Source organism: Zerene cesonia, chromosome 8, assembly GCF_012273895.1.
Source record: "Zerene cesonia ecotype Mississippi chromosome 8, Zerene_cesonia_1.1, whole genome shotgun sequence".
In the NCBI taxonomy this organism is placed as follows: Eukaryota; Metazoa; Arthropoda; class Insecta; order Lepidoptera; family Pieridae; genus Zerene; species Zerene cesonia.
The window spans coordinates 2,888,158-2,910,065 of NC_052109.1; positions in this window are offsets into that span (position 1 = coordinate 2,888,158).

A 21,908-nucleotide genomic window follows, 5' to 3' on the forward strand; every position below is an offset into this window, starting at 1 on the left:
ATCCTGTAATCCGAATAAAATAAAATATTGAAATATGCTATTTTATAATTAAATTTTATTCAATTTGTTAAATATGTCTAAAAGACAGAGCATAGCAAGAATTAGTAAATAAGTACTTTCTTGTATCAAATTTATTGCTATTATTTCAATTTAACTATCATTTTCCAAATAATTAAAAAAAGAACTAATAAAGAATGCAAGTTGTATAAGTCCGTGTGTATTGGATAGGCGTAAACTTTCACAATGAAGGGGAAGAGGTAGACGACGTCTTTAACAAAAACTTTTGGGTTTTTTATGACTTTAAATACACTTAAAGATTTTTATTAAATAAACGACATTCGAACTATATGTAAAGCTGTTGGATAGCTTCTGTACTAAAAAGCTTAATCAATTTTTATAGAGCCATAAAACATCACTTATCGTAGAGTAAGCTAGGATTAGCCTGTTAATCAGGTAAGGCGCAAAATAATTGTTTCCTCCCCAATAGCCACAACCTTAATACCCTAACGTTCCCACCGGCCATAAAACCCATAAATAAAGAGCGAGCTTACGCCAACAGGGAAAGTGCGCAAACAACATAAAACACGGAATGATTGCAATTAAAAACGCATCGCGGTCACGTGGCCGGCCGCCATCTTGCCGTGCGGTGATTAATCGTGACATTTATCGATGTTAATTACGAAATAATTGACCAAATAAAGATGGAAATTGAAATATGAGTGTTTTCACAAATGACGAAAAGTTATCTTGTTCAGACTTTATTTTTACTATGAAGGTTTCTTCTGGTATAAAATATTTATAAAACATATTCACCAGTATGAAAAATACAACTCATTTAATATACCTATATAATATGATTTACAACTGCCAACAACCTGATAACACCACCACAATCAGGTCTATCTATCTAGCCATAGCAAGAAATTATTTCGGTATCAAACTCGGCTTCCATTTTGCGCAATATTATGATTTGTAAACGCTATAATCGACAATAATGCAAGCAAATATTGATAGAATAGAAGAGGATATTCCCAACAACGCTAGAGCATCCGGATGCCGTGAATATCCGCGCTTTGTTTGCGAATGATTAAAGTAAATAACTCCAAGTGCATTCGATTGACTGCGTTATCGAAAATTCTAGAACGGGAGCATTTTGTTTTGTACTCTATGTGGGTGTGGTGTTCCTGATTATTTAGATGCAACATTGGGTGGGATAAAGAATATTGTTATCGTTTGGGACATGTAATTTTATATGTCTCGATGGCTGGTGATCGTCAAAAATATTTGAATAGCTCATATGTATATATGCATTCAAATTATTTCAATATTTTAATATAATTTACGTAAGTTTCATCAGTTATAAGCTGAGGAAAAGTTGTGTAGCGGTTTTGTCGTGCAACGGATTAATATATCAATATTATTCATAACATTCATTTTGGTTCCTTAAAGTCCTCATAATACAGATTATCTGTTCAGAGAGGATCTTCGCAAAAAAAATCATTACATATTTATATCGAGCCACCCCTGCAGTAATAAGTATTTTTTATTTCTGGGTCTGAATTGCCCGCGGTGCTAATATCACGTAAGACGAGGATGAGTCGTTTAGGGTTGGGGCCTGGGTCGAGCCCGGGGGCCAAGTGTAGTGATTTTATGCACCGGTACTTACGACGTTTATTGTTAGAATGTTTAGCGGGCGTGTCCGTGATTTTGTATTATATTGTTTTGAGATTGCGTAAAATCTATCATGGAAAATTTAATCATCGCCATGCTCTTAAAAAAAGTTAAAAGTTGCCTCATTGATTAGGCATTAAACTTTTTGTAATGCTCCTTGTATAACATAACACGGAAAATTGTCGAAATAGCAGGATGGAAGCTGTCATTGTTACTGTAAATGTTTCATGACTTTACGGGGCTTCATTATTTCTTGAATAGCCAATAATGAATGTCGAGCACGCTTCGGCACGAATTGGGTCCGCTGGCACCGGGGAAGGTACCATATTCCACAGAAGGTGAATCCTACTGTTTCACGTTCGATGAGGGGGGAATCCGGAGGCCCGTTTCCTTTTCCTCATTCCTTCCAGGCCATTGCTTTATTTCCAATTACAATCCTTCTCCCCTTAAAGGGTAACGCATTTGCAGAGGCCCTATTTCTGCAAATGTTCCTGGGTGGTGGTGATTGAATAGCCACCATCAGGCGAACCACCAGCTCGACTGCCGGCTCAAATAAGGAATTAAACAAGAAAATACACATATACTAATTACTATTATTTCAAATATCAATTTATCTAGTATATGATGCAATTATATTACGTATAATTAATAATCAATATGTAATGTAAAATGTGATGGGAGGATATATGTTTTTCAAAGGGTTGTAGGTAGTTATATGCCGTTGTAATTTGTTTGTGTTGTATGCGTAAGGTACTACGGTACTAAGTGCTTAAGGTATTAGTTAGAATTATACTAATACTACTTAGCTTGGCGTTTAATGTGATTAAGTATTGTATCTTCTCATTATTTTACTAGCGATTTTCATATATTTCATCTCAATAGATAGATGGGTATATCTTGCTTGTATATAGATTGTTGTGCACATTTAATTAATTTTTAAGATAATTCTCGGGAAGTGTATTCTTATAAATAAATAAGTTTTGCAAACATCCTTTGGAGCTGCTCGCTAATCTCTGAGTAAATACCCTACCATCTTTTTCAAGTACTTACGACCGACCTCTGCGGTGACTGTTGCGTTCCAATGTCATCAACAATCTGATAAATGTTCAAAACTTATAATTAAATATCATTTATGGCTTTTTTTTGAACCTATTTAGCGTCAGTATATCATATGGCTTAAAATATAAATATATGAAATATACTGTGACCAATTTACCTCTATATAACTAGCTCTCTGCCCGCGGCTTTGCTTTGTTTGTAGAAGTAGTTTGTTTTTGTAGAAGTAAAAACCGGTCCGTTCCGTTGGGGCTTGAATTATAGAAAAACAAAAAGTAAACTTACTCTTACATAAGTACATAACATGTAAGTTTTGTAAAGAAGTACGGATTAATAATTATAAAATAAATAAAGACCTACAACAAAATTCACATACGCATAGCCATCTACATAATCCAATTATGTATATTGCATTTTATATTATAGTCAAAATTTTCTAACCTAATTTCTAATAATAAGCGTATTTAATTTAACAATTCACAACAATTGTTCGTTGTGATGTGATGAAAATATATAAAAAATTGAATATTAATAAAATGTTACAAAAAGACACAATTTTTTTCTTGTCTTAAAATCAAGAATATTTAGCTGCATTCTCATCTAAAACAGTCATTTCACATACGAGAATTCGTACAGCATAAATAATATATTAATTTCGTACACAAGGTTCAATTTCAAGTCATCGTTTTCCAAGAAATTCTTGCCCAAGCTGTAGTATGGAAATATTTTAAGATACGAGCGAGCCGAAGTTTGTTCAGTGAGATAAGCGATGTAGCGGATGCTCTATGTTGACATATGGTACATGTATATGCCATACAGGTTATAATATATTGCCGTCTTATATGTACAATAGATAGGCGTAACAAAGAAATGTTGTTTCTGTTTTTATTTCGTTGGGACGCGTTGTGGGGAATTTTATGTAAGAGATATGGGGACCGAAGTCTGTCGAGTTTCACAGCAGATTTATGTCCAATATTTAAAGAGTTTAAAATAGATCTTATCCACATAACTAAAAAACATCGTCTAGTTAACATATCAAGTACGTATACTTACGACAAGTTTATATATAGTAAAAAAGTAAATTCTCAAACAGTACATGTAAGTTAACTTAGGAAAAATCTTTCAGAATGAACAAGCATCCAGTGCAAAGATATTATAGGGTGTGATAAGTTAAAAAGTGTTCTATTTTAAAATACCTTTATTTCCTTAAGTGGATATATGAACAATACGACTTATAATTTTAAAATGTACCACCGATCCCAATATTTTATACATAATACAACTTTTTCAATGAAGAATCGACAAGCGATTTGATCATTACGCAAGAACTTTTAAAACTAATTTCGTTGAATCACACAACGCTTAAATTCATCGAATACTACACGGAACACACGGTATAAACTAGTCGAATTATAAAGCTGACATAGTTCGACAGTTTATCTTCGACACGCATAGGTAAATGAATCATGTATGTGTGCACACAAAGTGCTACTGTGGGTTTGCGTTCCATTCCCGACGGGCGTGGCGTGTGCTCATGTTAATTTTTATGCGAAATATCTTAAGCCTTCGCTATGTTTGCTTGTAATGGCTGATTTGCATATTTTTGTCGTGGATGAAAATAGCTTGTAGGTAATTAAGCTATCCAAATCATAAAGTGGGTAAGAAATTTTAAACCCGACTATTAAGTAGCTATTAAAGTTGTTTCCTACAAGGAACATGTACATATGATTTTACATGTGAATTGATTGTTAGCTTGTATTTATATTATGTAAGGGAAAATCATACGTTTTGTATTTACATCGAATAGCACTACCTACTACAAAATCATCGGAAAATTCAAGAAAATAAATAGGAAAGTAATTCATGAGGCTACGGAGTTAACCGAGTTAAAGCTATACATGCAAAAAGTTGCCCAAGTGAAGCAAAAGTTTCACTTCAATTTATTCGTAATATATATAAAAATGTTTTATACTTTTGATTTTAATATCCAAAGATCGATTTATCTGTATTGTAAGTTTGATATAATGGTAAAGCCCTCTAAAAAAATCAAATTATCATCATACTTTGTTAAGAATGTATTGGAAGGTAATTTAGTTATTTTATTTTATTCATATGAACAGCACTAAATAACTTCAATGTTATAACATGGACATACTGGATTATATATCCATTATTCATATTCAACAAAAAAAATGTTTAAAAAACTTCTTATACATTTATGTTGAATTCCAAAAATTTCTTTCTGCCAAATATTACTGAAATATTTACCTCACATAATATTTTTCAAAGGTTATATACACCTTGATTTCATAGGAATCATACTTAAATAGAATAATAGAAGTTACAATTTCATTCCAGAACATTCCAACCTAGAGACTAAGTCGTGGTATCAATCATACATCTTCATTTATTCAACAGATACGAAGGTTGCAAAACTTCTTAGTTGCTATTAAAAAGTTGTTTAAGAAAAGGTAAAACGTGGCCGAGCCGACTGGCAGACAAGCCTGTGTCAACATTGAAGGAATTAGTCCAAATTATGTGCCCCCCGCCATCCCTCCCCTTGGCACATCAGGCTCCGAATCAATATTTGTTGTCCGCACTCTTCTGCCTTGATACAACACGCACTAAACCTACACACTGGATCTGTAACTGAAACTTGAACTCTACCATACGATTATACGGACTAATTTTGAATCCACAATGTTGTGGTGCTTATGGCCTTCTCACCCCGTACCGCTCAAGACTCATCCCCGCTGTAGCCATCTCTTTAAACGCAATGTTGTCTCTTTCTAACAAAATTTTCCGCGGGATACGTAGAGCATCCGTTTATTCGATTTATGATGTTATGGTGACTATAATGTTATGATGTACCTAATATTTGTTTGTATAAAAATATGAATTTGATTCCGTACACAGCTAAACTCTTTGCATGTACATATATATATATTTCGATTAATTGCATTTAATCAGATAATCTTATAAATATATACGACCCACACAGATGCTTTAAAAACTTACTAAAAACACGATAAACAAATAATTTATTATTAACTGCAAGTAGCTTAAACTAAATAGCAATTTCGTATGCCTTCTCACGTTACTGACACGATAACCCAAAATAAATATATACGCCAGTTTCTACGCCCAAATACCACTTAGCATATCCCAGCTTACATATAAGTCACACGTCAATTAATAAAAACTGGTATGCTTTTGAATATTCATAAAGAACTGTTAATTGCACAAGAAGGCAAATAGAGAGAGCGACTCTACGGTTTCGACTTCCAAGTAACCCCCCTCTCCCCTCCCTTCAAAAGGCCAACCCTGCAGCACACAGACGCAGTCACGCACACAGGCATAGGAGGCGCGCGCAACCAGGAAAACTACAGCCTTTTCCGTACGTATTGTGTACAAGAACGCAAATTTGTATATGAAAATATTTAACATGGTTTTACGGTAATTCTAAGCAATGGAATCGATAATTGACTTCTACTTTCATGGTAACCTAGGGGTAATTCTACTTGTTATTATATTACATTAGTAAATGAATAATATTAGCAACAAATCTTTACATTAATTATTTTTCATGTATTTTTTTGAACCTCTCATATTCTCATATTAAGACGCCTATTTTGCGCAAATAAATACTGAATAATGAAGCGCTTAAAAATAAAACACCATTTATAAATACATGTTCCATCTTACGATGTTGCATATACTGCGCATAATACGCGTGCTCGCTGTGTGCGCATCTATTTACGGGACAAGTAAATATGTACTCGCGTTTGTGGAGGCTGCATTAATAATTCAATTGGTCGCTCGCCCGCTCAGGTAGCGTTTAAACGATTTTTAACTCGTCAAATGGATTAATTGGGGAGAGCTGCCGAATTGAAACCATCGCTTGAGTTTACATATACTAGCGTTGTTTTATTTGTAAGATTGTGAATCTCTCTTGTGGCGTGTTTGCTCGTTACTTTAAAAATTATTAGAAAGAGATTTGAAGTACATTTTAGGAAATATGTCTTCTTCATATAGAGAATTATGGCGTTTCAAGTTTTATTGGATAATAATATACTGTGATATATTAAATCGGACCATCATTATTAAATTTTCTAGTTTAGTTGATATTAGATTGGAAGGAGGGGCAAGAATTTTTCACTAACTAAAGAAAGAAATTTATTGAAATATATAAAATAATTTATGCACGATTTTAGTGATTTAATACCTACGTGTATTCACATTAGGCCCTTTCTATGAGATAAAGTGATAATTAAGACCCTATTTTTGATATGTAGCCACTTCTAACAACAACGGCCATAATCGAATTTAAGCTAAAAAGCCATTCTTCTATAACCAACATAAAATTCAAAATAATTTAGTAGAAAATGAATTAAACTCTTCGCAAGCATATTGGTTACATGTAAAAGCCAGTTGATTGGGGTCACACGGAGGGACAAACAACTCCACTCGTAGCTCCATTTCTTTGCCAAACACTAATATTTGGGGACCACGGACGCTACGATTAGTTGCGATTTTTTCTTTTCACAGCCATTTAAACAATGTATGTGTTCTTCCATTGTAAGTTAATTGTTATGTTAATTAATAACAATTGATTTAACAGATATTAAACATACGATTCATATGGTAATTTAGTTAATATCAAAAACTGAAGACAATTGAGGAAAAACCGTCACCTATTGCTTGTTGTTTAATGAGAGGTATTCTAGCTGAAGCATCCCTAATGTTATAGCACTTAAAAGAAAATTGCACCTTAAATTAGTTTGCTTTTGCTGTTTAAGTTGTTTTATTAATAATTCGTAGCATTAAATAAAAACATTGAGAATATGCTTAATTGCTTTCGTATTTGTTGTGTATTGTTTAGTAGCGCCCCGGGTTCGCTCGTGGTACATAAACAGCCTATAGCCTTTCTCAATAAATGGGCTATCTAACACAGAAAGAATTTTTCAAATCGGACCAGTAGTTCCTGAGATTAGTGCGTTCAAACAAACAAACAAACTCTTCAGCTTTATAATATTAGTATAGATTCAATAGGTCATCTTGTTTCTTCTATTTAAGTCTAGGTCTGAACTATATTACATAGTGAAAGTAGTATGTTTTGAAACGAAGTGTGTAAAGCTTGGGTTGTGACCACATCCTTGTAGACCATTAACCAACCTGTAGATTTCTTGCAGTTTTTTCACTCACGTTCTCTATGCTTTTTTGTTGATGTTTCAAATAGTTTAATTATAACACTATCATCATCAAACATATTATAGATACATAATCACATGATTCTCTTGTATTTGCGCAAATAGATTGTAAATACCGAATCAATAAAACAGATTTAGGTACAATGAATAGCAATTAAAATACGTATTAGTAAGCATTATGCGCTTTCTCTCGTAAAGCCCTGTGTACACTAGGGTAGTTGAAGTTAGAGTTGAGCGCCCCTGTATCTTTGTTGAAATATTTGCTGTGTAAGCGGTGGGTAGTCACCCGATAGGTCGCGGTTACATGCGGCGTTTGTATCGCGGCGTTTTTAACCAGTTAAGCCAGGTATTAGCTTCAAGCAATTCTATTGGAATAGGATAATAGTAATAATAGTAGGTTTAATGATATCTTTTTAAATAGGGAACATGGCCCCGCTGTGATCTGACGCGTTGCTTTAGACGGGATGGCGGGAACACTTTCTTATCGTAATCTACCGCCTACTTTGCCGTATCAGTTTCCGAAAGTAGTATTTCCAATTCGATATGATATACTAATTCTAACACATAGTAGTATTATTTTTGAAAGCCGCTAACGTAGCTAAAGTTCTCTTGGTTTTGTAGATTATGGGTGTTGTTAATCGATTTCATCCAAATATATAGGTGGTAGCGTATATCACTACATTTTTATTTATGTAGTATTACAGTATACTGTTCCACACCTCAATATGGGACTCCCACAACTCCCTGCTGTTATATTCTGTATATTTTTTATGTTTTGTATTTTTAGACGGGATTTAGGATTATTTTATGAATTTTTTAACCGTTTTATTTTACAAACCCCCAGAAAGTAAAACCTGAATGTGATGAGATGACGTTTTAAACATTTATATTCCATAGCCATAATTAATTACAGCTTAACTACATAATTATTGCTTTGGAAACAGGCATTTGCAACGTGCATTGTTCAATGAGAGCTAAGTATTGCTAAGTAAGCTAAGTATTACTTATGATAAATCTGTGCTACGTAGAAAACGATTTGATTTAATCAGCTTTCAAATTAAAATACATTCAACTGAACTTCCATTTTTCTTTTTTATGTGTGTTGTATTATGTATTTCATATTGTAATATATTTTAAGCCGCATCTTCGCTCTTGTGCATGGAATTAAATAAAAAAAAGTTATATATAAAAAAATTTACTGGTTCGGGTTCAATTTAGAAATAACATACCAACAGATGCATCCAAAAAATCAGCAGGTTTCCGATAGCAAGCACGCAGTTCTGGCATGCAGGCCGCAAGTGTTGGTTAGGACAGATAGATGTATAACATAGAACGATAGAAACGCCCTAAAACCGTCGAGCATGATGTGATCCAGCCTTAATTCATACGTAGCGATGTTAGGTGCCGGTTGATTGTTGATACAGCAAATTTGTTCTCTTGTCTCACTCAACGACGGGATTAGCCTGTTTTTCTACTAAAGATAACAGTTTTATCTTAGTGAATATTAATTGCGTTTGTTTGGATTGCGAAATAATCACCCATTGTGAAAGTCTTGGGCGATGTGTCACGGGTTTTCGATGCTTTTTTAAGCGGGACTCTGCTTGATAATACTGGGACTTTTAACGCAGTACCGGTTTTCAGTGGGTCATCTACAACAGTCAAAGAAATAGTGAATTTTTGCTTTGAATGTTTGTGGAAAATAGGAATAATGCAAAACAAGATACAAATCAATATTACAGCTTAGAAATTAAAGACTTTAAACGGATTTTAAACGCGATTAATTCATTACATTATTAACCCGTTTCGAACACTTTACAGTTAGCGTGGTCACAGGGAGACACGTTTAAAGTCTTTAATTTCTAAATGTATAATACTCGCGTAAAATCAAACACAATTTTACAGTTTATTAAAATTTGATTCTTTTATTTAAATTTGAAATGAAGGCTGCGACTTAAATTGCATTTTATCGACCAAGTAATATGAAAAGATTTGCATGTAAGTATACTTGTAGTGTTTTCAGACAAAATCTACTGGACCGTTTTCAAAAATACTTTCACCATTAGTAAGATGCAACTTCACTGAGTGATTATATTATGTACCACGGGTGAGCAGATACTTGGGCTTTTATAATACATATCATATCAATAATCATTGATATTCTCTGGTCTGGAGACTTCAAGTAATAAGTAAGTTTGATTATCACTACAGAGTATAAAATAGAGTAGCTCTCCGCCGTCTGTGTTTCAGATTTTGATGGTTTTTTTTTGAATGATTCAAGAGGAAGGTTTATATGTATAATAACATCCATTTAATAGAGGAGAAATACTGTTCATACCCCTAAATTGTAAGAGTAAGGCAGAACAGCGTTAGCCGGATCAGCTAGTAATCTATAAATCTATAAAATGAAGTACAAGTTGCAAAACATGTTTGATGATCGTAAGAACGCTATTAAAGTAAGTAGGTATATAATAATGTTTCACGCGGAGTAGGTGTGGATAATTAAAATTCACTTAAAAGCAAACCCGTAAAATCTGAACATTTTACGACTTGGCCTCGATGTGTAAAACCAAGATGGCCGACGTCTTATCGGCCGCCATGTTTGCGGAGCGGTTGCGCGCCACTGCGCAAGAGTTTGTTTAATGTGGACCTGTTTTAAAAAGGTCTTAGTATGTAAATGAGGACTTTGGGATTATTTTGTTTAAATAATTAAGTATGATGTGTATTTTTATTCAATACATTGTCTGCGATTCATTTCACTATTAGGTGTTTATAGTACTAACCTACTTATATTTTGATAATAATAATTGCTTTGATTTACTGTTTTAACTCTATAGTATAACGTACGATAAGTGAAAAATAAAAACACTCCGTAAATATAAGCATTTCCATTCCGAAATTAATTATAGGTCAGTCCCAGGCATCGATAGTGTAACACAATACCCGAACCATTAGGCTAGTGAAGTCAATAATTCAGCTGGTCATCTCAAATTACGAAAAATTCGAAACATTACAAACACATTAACAACAAGCCAGGGGTCGTATTGGTCGAGCTAAATATATGCTCACAACACGCGTATGTACGCAGCGCACACAAGAAAATATTTGGTAACAGCCAATGTAATCCAAGGAGTTTGCCTTGATACACTAAGCACACATTCGTTGATCGTTGAATTAATAGCTATTAAATACGCATTGTTCTTGTAACAGAACGATTAATTCGCAATTTATACTATTGTTGTGTGCACACATTCAGTTTTAAGGGACATTGTCATTGAAATAGTCAAATAAAGAAAGATGCAACATGCACTCGTTTATATATGAATCATTGGTTTGTATTTTGTAATTTTTTTCGCTTTACACAATGTTTAAATGAATGATTGCAATATGTACAGTAAATAATGAACAGGAATTGTATGCGTGAACTGTCATTATGACAGTCTGCATATGACAGTATAAACACCGTTAGACTCAGACATGAATAAAAATAGTTATATTTCTTTATTTCATTTTAATTATATTTTGTTTTGGTGTAATTTGATGTGATTAAATTTTTAACAGAGTAATCTGTGCCTACGCTTATGTATAAGAGCAGATACTTAATGAGTTAATATAAGTCGTCGTAAAATTATACGAAAATCTATAATTTTAAGTACCTTCCAAAGTAAGTTTATCATAATATTATTCTACATGTCCATTAATATACAAGCTTGAATGTTATTAAATTAACTGCGGAGACGGAATTGCGTCAGAGAATTCTATTTTCTTGTTTATTCTTATGTACTCGTGAAGTAGTAATGTACATAATAATGATAGCGCTGTATGTACCTAAGAAATAATATGGTTAAGTTGACGTTGTAATGATAAATTTGTTGACAACAGTGTGTTTGAGGCAAATTAGGTACTTAATGTAACTTTTGATAAAACATTTGTTTTAGCAGTTTATTTAAAATATACTGCGAGATTTTTATTGGCTTACAACTTTCTATGGAATGCTGTGATGTAAAGAGTACAATAGAGGTAAAGTGAGTGTACGGCATGTGATATGTTGATTCTAGAAGATCTATCATATCTTCCATTGAAATCTAAAGAGACGAACAAGCTTTATCTTAATACAGATTAAAAATAGAACAATCTCCGCGTTTACTTGGATTACGTATTTTGGTCATATCTAGCGCATTCTATTAATTAATAATAAAAAGGGAATATTTATAAGGATCGGTAAGTGTCGTCTTTTTTTCACTCAAAAACAGCTAATCGAATCCGTATGATATTTGGGACAGAGATAGATAACCTTCTTAAATATGTATGTGGTAGTCGAGCACGCTTCGGCACGAATTGGGCCAGCTCGCACCGGGGAAGTACCACACTCCCACAGAAGACCGGCGTGAAATAGCATTCTGCTGTGTTTCTTTCGGTGAGTGGGGGAGCCGGAGGGCCATATCCTTTTCCTTAACCCTTCCCAGTCCTTTCCTTTATTCCTCTCATCAATCCTTTCTTAATCCCTTCCTAAAAAGTCGGCAATCCATTTGAAGAGGCGTAAGGTTTGCAATGGACCTTATGCCTCTCCAAATGTTCATGAGCGGTGGTAGCGCTTACCATCAGGCGTCCCACTAGCTCCATTGGCGACTGTAACATAAAAAAAAAAATAGCAAATAGGCTACTCGTTACTCGGGTATCACGCGAGTGTAGTCATAGACTCTAAACAGTATAATACGCATTTATAATAATTATAAATACAAACCCCTACGAATACACAACGAAGTCGTAATTTGTAGAAGCTTCACTTAAATACAATATTATGTGTACAAGAACAAATGAAACATGGTGTTGGTGCCCGACCTCTAAGTGTTATTTATCGCTACTTCGCGGTGTTTGCCCTTAGTTCCTTATTGTTTGTTACGATTGGTAGCTTAGGAGTCACCAGAACCCCTGTAGAATATGCAGAGGTTTAAATGCATACCTACGCAGAGATATACCTATCATTTAAAGATAATTTCAGCAATTGTTTCTTCATCTAATAATTTGGGTACTTTATCTAAGAAATTAAGCGCATTGGTTTCTGCGAATGGCGTTCAATGATTGAGATATGCGACAGAAAATCTGTCAAACATACATGACATATACGCTTAATGTAATAACTAACGTAATGCCTTATCCTTTAATATAGGCGTAGATTTTATAAGGCATGTTACAATGAAAATAAATAAGTGGCACCCGTTGTAGGCTACATTCTAGAGAATTTGCCTGAGTAGACCAATATAAAACCAATGGTCAGCGTGTAACTTTATCTATAGCTTAAAAAGTCATCACCATCCTCATCAGCCCATACATGTTCCCACTGCTGGGGCACAGGCCTCCTATGAGGGTTCAGCCATAATCCACCACGCTGGCCAAGTGCGGGTTGGCAGATGTCACATGTCGTCGAACTTTTGATACATGTCGGTTTCCTCACAATGTTTTCCTGATTAAATAACGCATATGAATGCAAATGATACGAATCCTGAAGACAACCAGTCACGCCCGCAAACACCGCTTACATCTGTATCAATGAAACATTCAAAAAACACATTTCCAATATTGTCAATGCAAACCTGACCGTGACCTTCCCCAGGTTCAGCATTTGATAACTAGAGTTAATATTGGCACCGTACACCACTCTGTTTGACGAACGCTCCACTCTATCAATATATAAACATAATATTTATATTTGAGCCGCTTTTGGTCGCTACCAACAGCACTTGTGTAATTTGTCACTGAAACTGATAATTTTAAGTTTTACCAGCGTTTGAATGGGTGTGTTTGTTCCCTGTGAAGTTAGTACTTGTCCTTTACTTTCTATATGATTAAATTTTCATAAGTTCCACTAATAGCCCCACGTTAAGTATCTCTGGCTAGTTTTAATAAAATGCCCTGTAATGATTGATTAAATACCTACATTCCTAGTGAATGCCGATCGATTTTGTGGCGCCATTGCTTCATTTTAGGAATGCGTGGTCTCTGAAGCTTATAATATATCTTCCCTTATAACTTCGTGAAAACTCATTTTAAGTTGAATCTCAAAAGTTAGTCAAACAGTTGTACCACCTAATATCTGTGATGAAATTAACGAAGAATTAAATTAGTACAGCTTAAAGATTACAATAAGAAATTTATAAATTTCATTTGGAAGCTCGCGTGTCGGGCTTTCCTTCAGTATTTAGGTCACAGCTCGAAGCGAATGCGAACCATGCGAAGCCCTGTTAGTGTACCTTAGACATTAGGCAACTATTGTTGTCAGCTTTCTTTGTTTACATTTAGCCTATCAAGGGTTAACTTATAGCAATATTTAAACATGCAGTAGTCCTGTGCAGTGGCTAACATATTATTGTCAATTGATATTTATTAACACTTTTATTATATAGAGAAAAAGATTTGTATTTTTAACCGACTTCAAAAAAGGAGGAGGTTTTCAATGCTGTGTTTTGTATTGTATTTATAAACTTATAGCTTTTTACTGTGTGAACCGCCTCTTACAGTTTTTTTTTTTTAATTGAAAGCCGGTGGCTCCCATGTAGTCCCATTTAAATTTGGTCTAGATCTAACAATTTGAAGGCGTCTAAATTTTTGTTATTGTATGCAACGAATATACTCAAAATGAGAAGGTTTTGGGTTTCGTTGCATGTAATGAATATAAAAGATACATAACACCTTTACCCAGAAACTGTAAGTGGGCTATTTATGTATCTCGTGTTAACGAATAAAGGACGGAGCAATCAGTTATAGGAAAATAAATAATACAATTCATATAACATCGTCAAAAATACATGAAAAGTTAGAATTTCTTTTCAAATAAAAGGCAACATAATTGTTAAGTCTCACAAACTCAGAATTTTCTAAAGTGAATGTGTGTTTTAGGTGACACTATTTCGCCTTATCTAATTCGAAAAACCGACCAGAAAGTTCTAAAAAATTATATTCCGTCTGTTCTTGTGCCATTCCTGTAATTATGTCCATGTGTATATTTCAGCAATATTAATAATCAATTTAAAATTATACAAAAGCCTGCCATGCTAATTGAAGTCCAAATAATAATTAAGTGTCAATGCAAAACAAATATTAGCGTTATTGTGATGCGAGTTGCATTATTCGCATTGATTGTTATAACATTATTAATTCGTTACAAAACATTTTATTCGTTTTCTATATTCAATTTAATAACAAGTTCAAAATTTCAGCATAATCTACGTAACTAATCTATAGTTTTTTTTTCCTTTTTTTAAGGTAGTGCAAATACTAACAAATAGCCAAAAAGTTTACTCTTAGGAATGTACCTAATACTAGACGTGACAAGGAAATAAAATGTCAATTGAATTTGGTTTCACAGTAATTTTCATGCTCACCTTAGCGTTCGGTGTCTAAAGTACTATATTATCTGTGTTGGTGTTAATAAATCGAATGGGACTACAGACTGCACAAATTGTCAGTTCCGATATAATGCTGCCCTCGGGTATCCTTTTATGTTCTGTGCTGTATTTATGTGTGAGGCAACACTGGCTTCTAATTATGAATCATATATCATAATTTTGTTTCCTGTTATGTACCAGTATATCAGTTGTAGGTACTGTATATGAGAACTGACTACTCAAAGAGTTGTCAAACTGTGTTATGTAAAACACGCCACTTAATGTATTGCTGTAACTGAACACAAATAATATAAATAACTATAGTGTTTGAATTAAGGCAATAAGTAAAAAAAAAGTGAAGCCCCGTGTCTCCTAGTTGTCGTAAGTAACTATATTATATAAATTCTTTCAAAATATTTATTTCAATATTTCTTTCAAAATTTCTCATATATTATATAACTTTAAGAATAGCAATAGGTATGAAATATATTTACTAAATAAAATAAGTCACTAAGAAAAGTATCGAAGGTTATTGTAAAAACTTATACAAGGTAATAAATTAGATAAAAGACGACAAGAAAATGAAAATTATATGAGTATAGAAAGGATTTTAAGGTTTAATTACGTGACGTACATTCAGCTGTGTAAATGCGGAATTAATGTTTCATTATTTTAACAATATTTAGTTGATAAAGGTTACAAAATTTAATATGAAAATAATTACAATAAGTGAAGACTAACGAGGTAGTATTATAATGAAACGAATTAATGTAATTAATGTACAGTGATTGAATACAGACGATTTTTAGACGAAATATTAAAAAGCTTTCAAGAAATATTATAGAAGTATTCATATGATTGTATGAAATATAAGATTAGTCAAGTGGAAATCAGAACTGCTCATATGTCCAAGAATCAAAAGTTCGACGACATGTGACATCTGCCAACCCGCACTTGGATAGGCATATGGCCTGAACCCTCATAGGAGGCCTGTGACCCAGCAGTGGGAACATGTATGGGCTGATGATGATGATGATATGACCTACCGAACGTAATTCCAAGCCAGTTACTAGCACATTCGAACGGGGCACAATAGCCAAAAGCGCAAGATCACTGTTTGAGTTTTCAATTCATGTCCGCAAGATTCATGTAGCACACCGGAGCTAACTGATGTTTGTTTTACACGTACCTGTAATTGACCGCGGTGCCGCTTAGCCGCATAGTTATCGCTCTCGTGGGATTTAACAAACTATCCTATGTTCTTACTTGGATCCAATTTCCATTTAAATCGCAGACAGAGTTACTTTCACATTTATAATATTAGTCGGGATACCTAGAGTTCGTAGCAAAAATTTGGTAGTAAATATAGCTCGCATCACTTCGCCTAGGAAAATTTCATTTGTACCAATGCAGTTTTTTTATACTCAAACAAACTAACAGGTTTATTTGCTTTATGTGTATTATAATTTGTAGAATATAAATAGTCTTAGTTAAAAGCATTATCATAGTTTTAAATAAGTATTATTAATCATATAATCATCTACGCTCAATTTGCCCAAAAATTTCAATTTTATTTGGGCTTCAATTTTCAATCCTTAGTTAAAACTGATTCTGAAGCATTTTCATTACAGAACCATTCCAAAAATGTGTTAATTGCCCGTCTTTGACATTTTCATACTATTACGTAATACTAATACATATATTGGACGGATAATTTTTAACCGATAATTGAAAAAGCCTTTGAATATAAATATTTTTCTACGAAAAGGTCACTGCCGATCCTCGGGGGAAAGTATCACCCCAAATTCTACAATACGTCCAAATGACAATAATTTCTTAAGAAACACACAAAGAATCACATCAATCCCCCTTTTGAAGAAGCTGAAACCCCTCGGAGTTATCGGTACCGTAACCAACGCCTGCGCTTTTGGGTACCTTGCTTGAAAAATAACGTCCGCACGTCAATCCAAGTTGTCGAATAAGCGAGATCAAACAGTACGTGCTACTTCAATAATTATGTTTGCTGAAAATGTTAGAATGAAGCCTCCATCTTGCACGAGCACGACTCATGGACACGTGGAAAATAACATGTGGAAATAAACCTATTAGTGTTGAACGGTGGAAGCTGAGGTTTTGTCATGAGTCGAGGTTGACCCTGGAATTACTAAAAATTCATTATTTTAAGTAACATAGGAATTTTTTGGATTTTAAAAAGTGGAATTTATTCAATGTTACATTGGTGACCGCCTCCTTAGTACACTGGTTAACGCGTGAGCGTAGAACCGAGGACGGGTTCAATTCCCGGTGGGGACGCACAAAAAAAAATATCTCGGTCTGGCAGGACACAGAAGGCTGATCACCTACTTGTCCCTAAAGAAAATCGATCAGTGAAACGGATGTACATCATCTGCCCCATACCCCACTAGGGGACACGGGATTTCACTTTTTACATTGGTGTAATCTGTAAAGCTTCAAACAACTACCTAAATAGTTGTATAAATTTAATTTTCAACTCAAGTAAGTTTTGAAAAAGTGAGATAATAGCGTAAACTTAGATGTTAAGTATTTTCAAATAATGTTACCTATTATTTCAATGTGTATTAAGAAATTTTTGATATGATGATATAACAATTTTTTTAATGATAAGCGATGGTAACGTTCCATGAGATTCCATTGCAGAAATAAATAGGCAAATAAATCATTATATATCAAGTGACCTATGTTAATAAATTTCATTCAAATTGATATAATATTTCTTTATTCTAAGAAAGTGCGTAGTTCCAGTCCCAGCGAGGTGCTAATGAAAGAAGCATGTTATGAGATACAGGGTGACGAAGCTATACCTTATCGTGCCTTAGAAATTATACTTTAGGTGCATAAGTGTGCCCTGTTTTCTACAAATAAATAAAGTAATCAATGCACATTATTTTCTATTAATAGATAATCACAATTTTTAATGTGAATTAGTTTTTAGTAAGTAGTTGATAGGTATTGTCTCACGAGCGAACTCAATGAACTTTATAAGAATAAAAAATAAGTGGCTTCTATTTATTCGATCATATCAATGGTTTGAAATGATCTCTTTTTGATGTGTGTATGTATTTGCCTCATAAATAAATCAAATTTAATTGCGGCCGCAAAACTCAAATGTAGGCCTGATTAACGTTTCAATATTCAGAAACTGTATACACAATTTTGTTACAAAGTATTTCTGTTGCTGCAATTAAAATGATCAGCTACAAACGTGAATGTTTTTGTTGGTGTTGACATCCAATTGAATCGTAACAAATGAATTTGTCGAGTCTTAGCTATTGTTGTACTGGTAAACAGAACTGCTCGTGTTTAACTAGGCAAATATTTAATATTTGATCCGTGTTATATCTCTTGATTGCAGTGAAAAACGTATATAATAAGCTTTCGTAATTAATGTTTTATTGTCAACATTGATGAAAACTATTTAACGTTTAACTTAAAAGGGAAAATATGGTGTTTAGAGTTTAACGATTATTTTATGTCAGTTATATAATAAATTACAATAAAAAACCAAACCGCCTTCTAAGTCAAAGTCTAGCTCTAATAATTGGTGTAAGGGCTAAATTAAATTTAAGCGAAATCACACGGGAAGCACTAGCTTTTAAATAAAAAAAAATGATCAAAATCGGTTCAACCAGTCAAAAGTTGGGAGGTAACAAAGTTAAAAAATACAGTCGTATTGGTACCGTCAAAAGCTATGAACTGAAAATTGGTGTCGAATTTAAAGATATTAGTTAAAAACTGACACTATAGTATGATGGACGTGTAACGGGTACTTACATGAAGGTAAATACTACTCGTAAATATCAATTAAAGGAAACAGATATACATTTTTGGTACAAACATCAAATCTATATACAAACTAGCTGCACCCGGCAAACGTTGTTCTGCCTTGCTCTTATCATTTAGGTATATGAAAAATAGATGTTGGCTGATTCTCATAGATACCGGATAAGCACAAAAAATCAATCAAAATCGGTCAAACCATTTCGGAGGAGTATGGCAACGAAAACAGTGACACGAGAATTTTATGTATTAGATAAAGCGTTGTTCGTTGATGTCAAGTCCGGACAGATTCAGCGACAACATGAAAAAGGGAAACTTTTAAAACAATTCCCAGAAATAAATAAAGACATTAGGATGTGCTGTGGACAAAGTTTGTATATTGGTTAACTAAGGCTGTGTCTTTTCCTTTTAATATTATACACAGTGATGAGATCTCGATAAGATGTAGATAAACATTAAATTCTACACTACTGAATGCTGAAACTACATTCAATAAACACTCGTGAAAAACCAACCAGTGTATCCTTATAGTGGTGACAAATTATTTGAACATGTGTATGTTAGAGATAATTTTAGAACAATATTGGTTTACTTCACGTTACCTGAAGTTTACAATATTATGCCTATACAAATAGATTGCCAACTTTACTGGATGAAGGATAAGATAAAGGACTAGGAAATGTAAGGAAAAGTATACGGGCCTCTGGCTCCTCTACTCGCCGGATGAAACACAGTACTATTTCACTCCGATCTTCTGTAGGGGTGTTCGACACCCTTACTTAAATTCCTGTGGATAATTATCATATGCTATGATGAAACTTTCTTTACTTAATCTTATTTAAATAATAAAACGACGAATATATTTCAACCCGAATAATATTGAATATTGAATTACATCAGATTCTCAAAGTGGGCATAGTCACATCCCGCAAAAATAAAATTCAAACCAAGTTGTTAAAATCAATGTTAAAAAAATATACCAAGAATTTAAAGTTAAAAATAGAAAAGGCCTCTATGTTACATTGTCTCAACAGTCACGCGCATTAAGCACACCAGCCGCAAGACTTAACCCCAATTTTATATTAATAAAAGTAATTAATTACACGGAATATTCCACAAAGTCATCAAGGACTTATCTGAAGATAACAGTCCGTATTTATCTTGACATTACTCCGCAGATCGTTCTCTCAAAACGTCACTTATATCACTCATAAATTAATGTCACTCAGTCGCGTGATACGTTTGAGATAAGTAATTATTTTTAATTGTACAACATAATGATTCATAAAGGAAATAGATGAAATACTTAAATGATGAATATTTGGCGTATTTACACTAAGACGTAGGTATGAAGTTTAGTTTGATAAATGGATTTTAATGTTTATTTTTTTAATATGAATGCTGGTGCCTCCTGTGTGGTCCTATTTAAATTTGGTCTAGTTCTGACAATTTGAAGGCAGTTTAGTTTTGAGTTAAAATCAATTAAAGGTAGATACTTAAGTTTTCTTTGATTTAAAAATGAAAAAAATAATGATTTCGCTCGCGATAACTCACAGTGAAGACTACCTACATAACGACTGGTTTTAAGTCGACGAGACTATTTGATTAACACTAATTAGAAAACCGGCTCTGCCTTGACGAACATAGCATTGCCTCTCCCAGGCTCTCTTAATTTCATCGAATAAACCGTACAAAATTTCACTTTTAAGATGTTATATAATCAAATGGTATTTGAGTAAGTAAGTGGGGGTTTTGTTATATGTAAAGAGTATTAAAAGATCGAATTGCTCCAAAATTAATATGAAACATAATTGTTCAAGATGAAGTTAGTTCATCCTAATAAAGTATATATTTTTTTTAATACTTGTCCTTATTCAAATACACGAAAATACTATATAATATGAATGAATATGGCTAAGAGATAATTACTTACTGTAGGGAAGCCTTCATTGGCTTAGAAGTGATATTTTTTTAAGAACAGATTTATTAATGGTCTTATTTTAGTGGTATGAGAAACAATAATTGATTTTGCAATTGAATGCAGTCAGTACGCCTTATAACTTCATTTACAGTGGTAATATTTCCCACCCCACCCCTGTAATTAGTAAAACTATCAATCGTTTAGTACAGTTTCCGATACAATCCCATAAATCAATCAAATCTCGAACGATTTCACGGACAATTCTCTACAAAAGATACAAGTCAAATGGTCTATCAAAAAGCCTATTCATCTTTAAACGGGGGCTAACAACATCATACCCGTGTAATACATATTTCATTATTACTACCTTTATGGTATGTTTAATTTTATAGCTGGCAACCCTTAGACATTTTTTTACAATGCCAGTTCGGCTGTTGAATGGGGGGCGTTGTATTGTTGTATAATATTTTCGGGCGTTTTTATTCTGTCGAAGTAAGGTTGGCAGAGCAGGAATGATGTGAAATGTTATAGCAGTATTAATGTAACGATAGTTTAAAATAACATTTTAAAAGATCTAGACTTATTGATTATTCTTTTAACAACTAGCCGTAGCTCTAAATTATCTAATAATAATAGATTATATAATCTAGAAGATAACTGCGAAATATGTATAAAATAAATATAATAATATCAAATGGAGTTTTCCTTAATAACACTTTTTTATTCAAATGTTTATTAATTACCACTCATATCTCCATTCATGCCAAAAGTAAACCAACAACACACAAGACAATACAAACTTTTCTTTTGTTCGTTAGTTTAATATGCTGACGGTACACAGAGCGATTC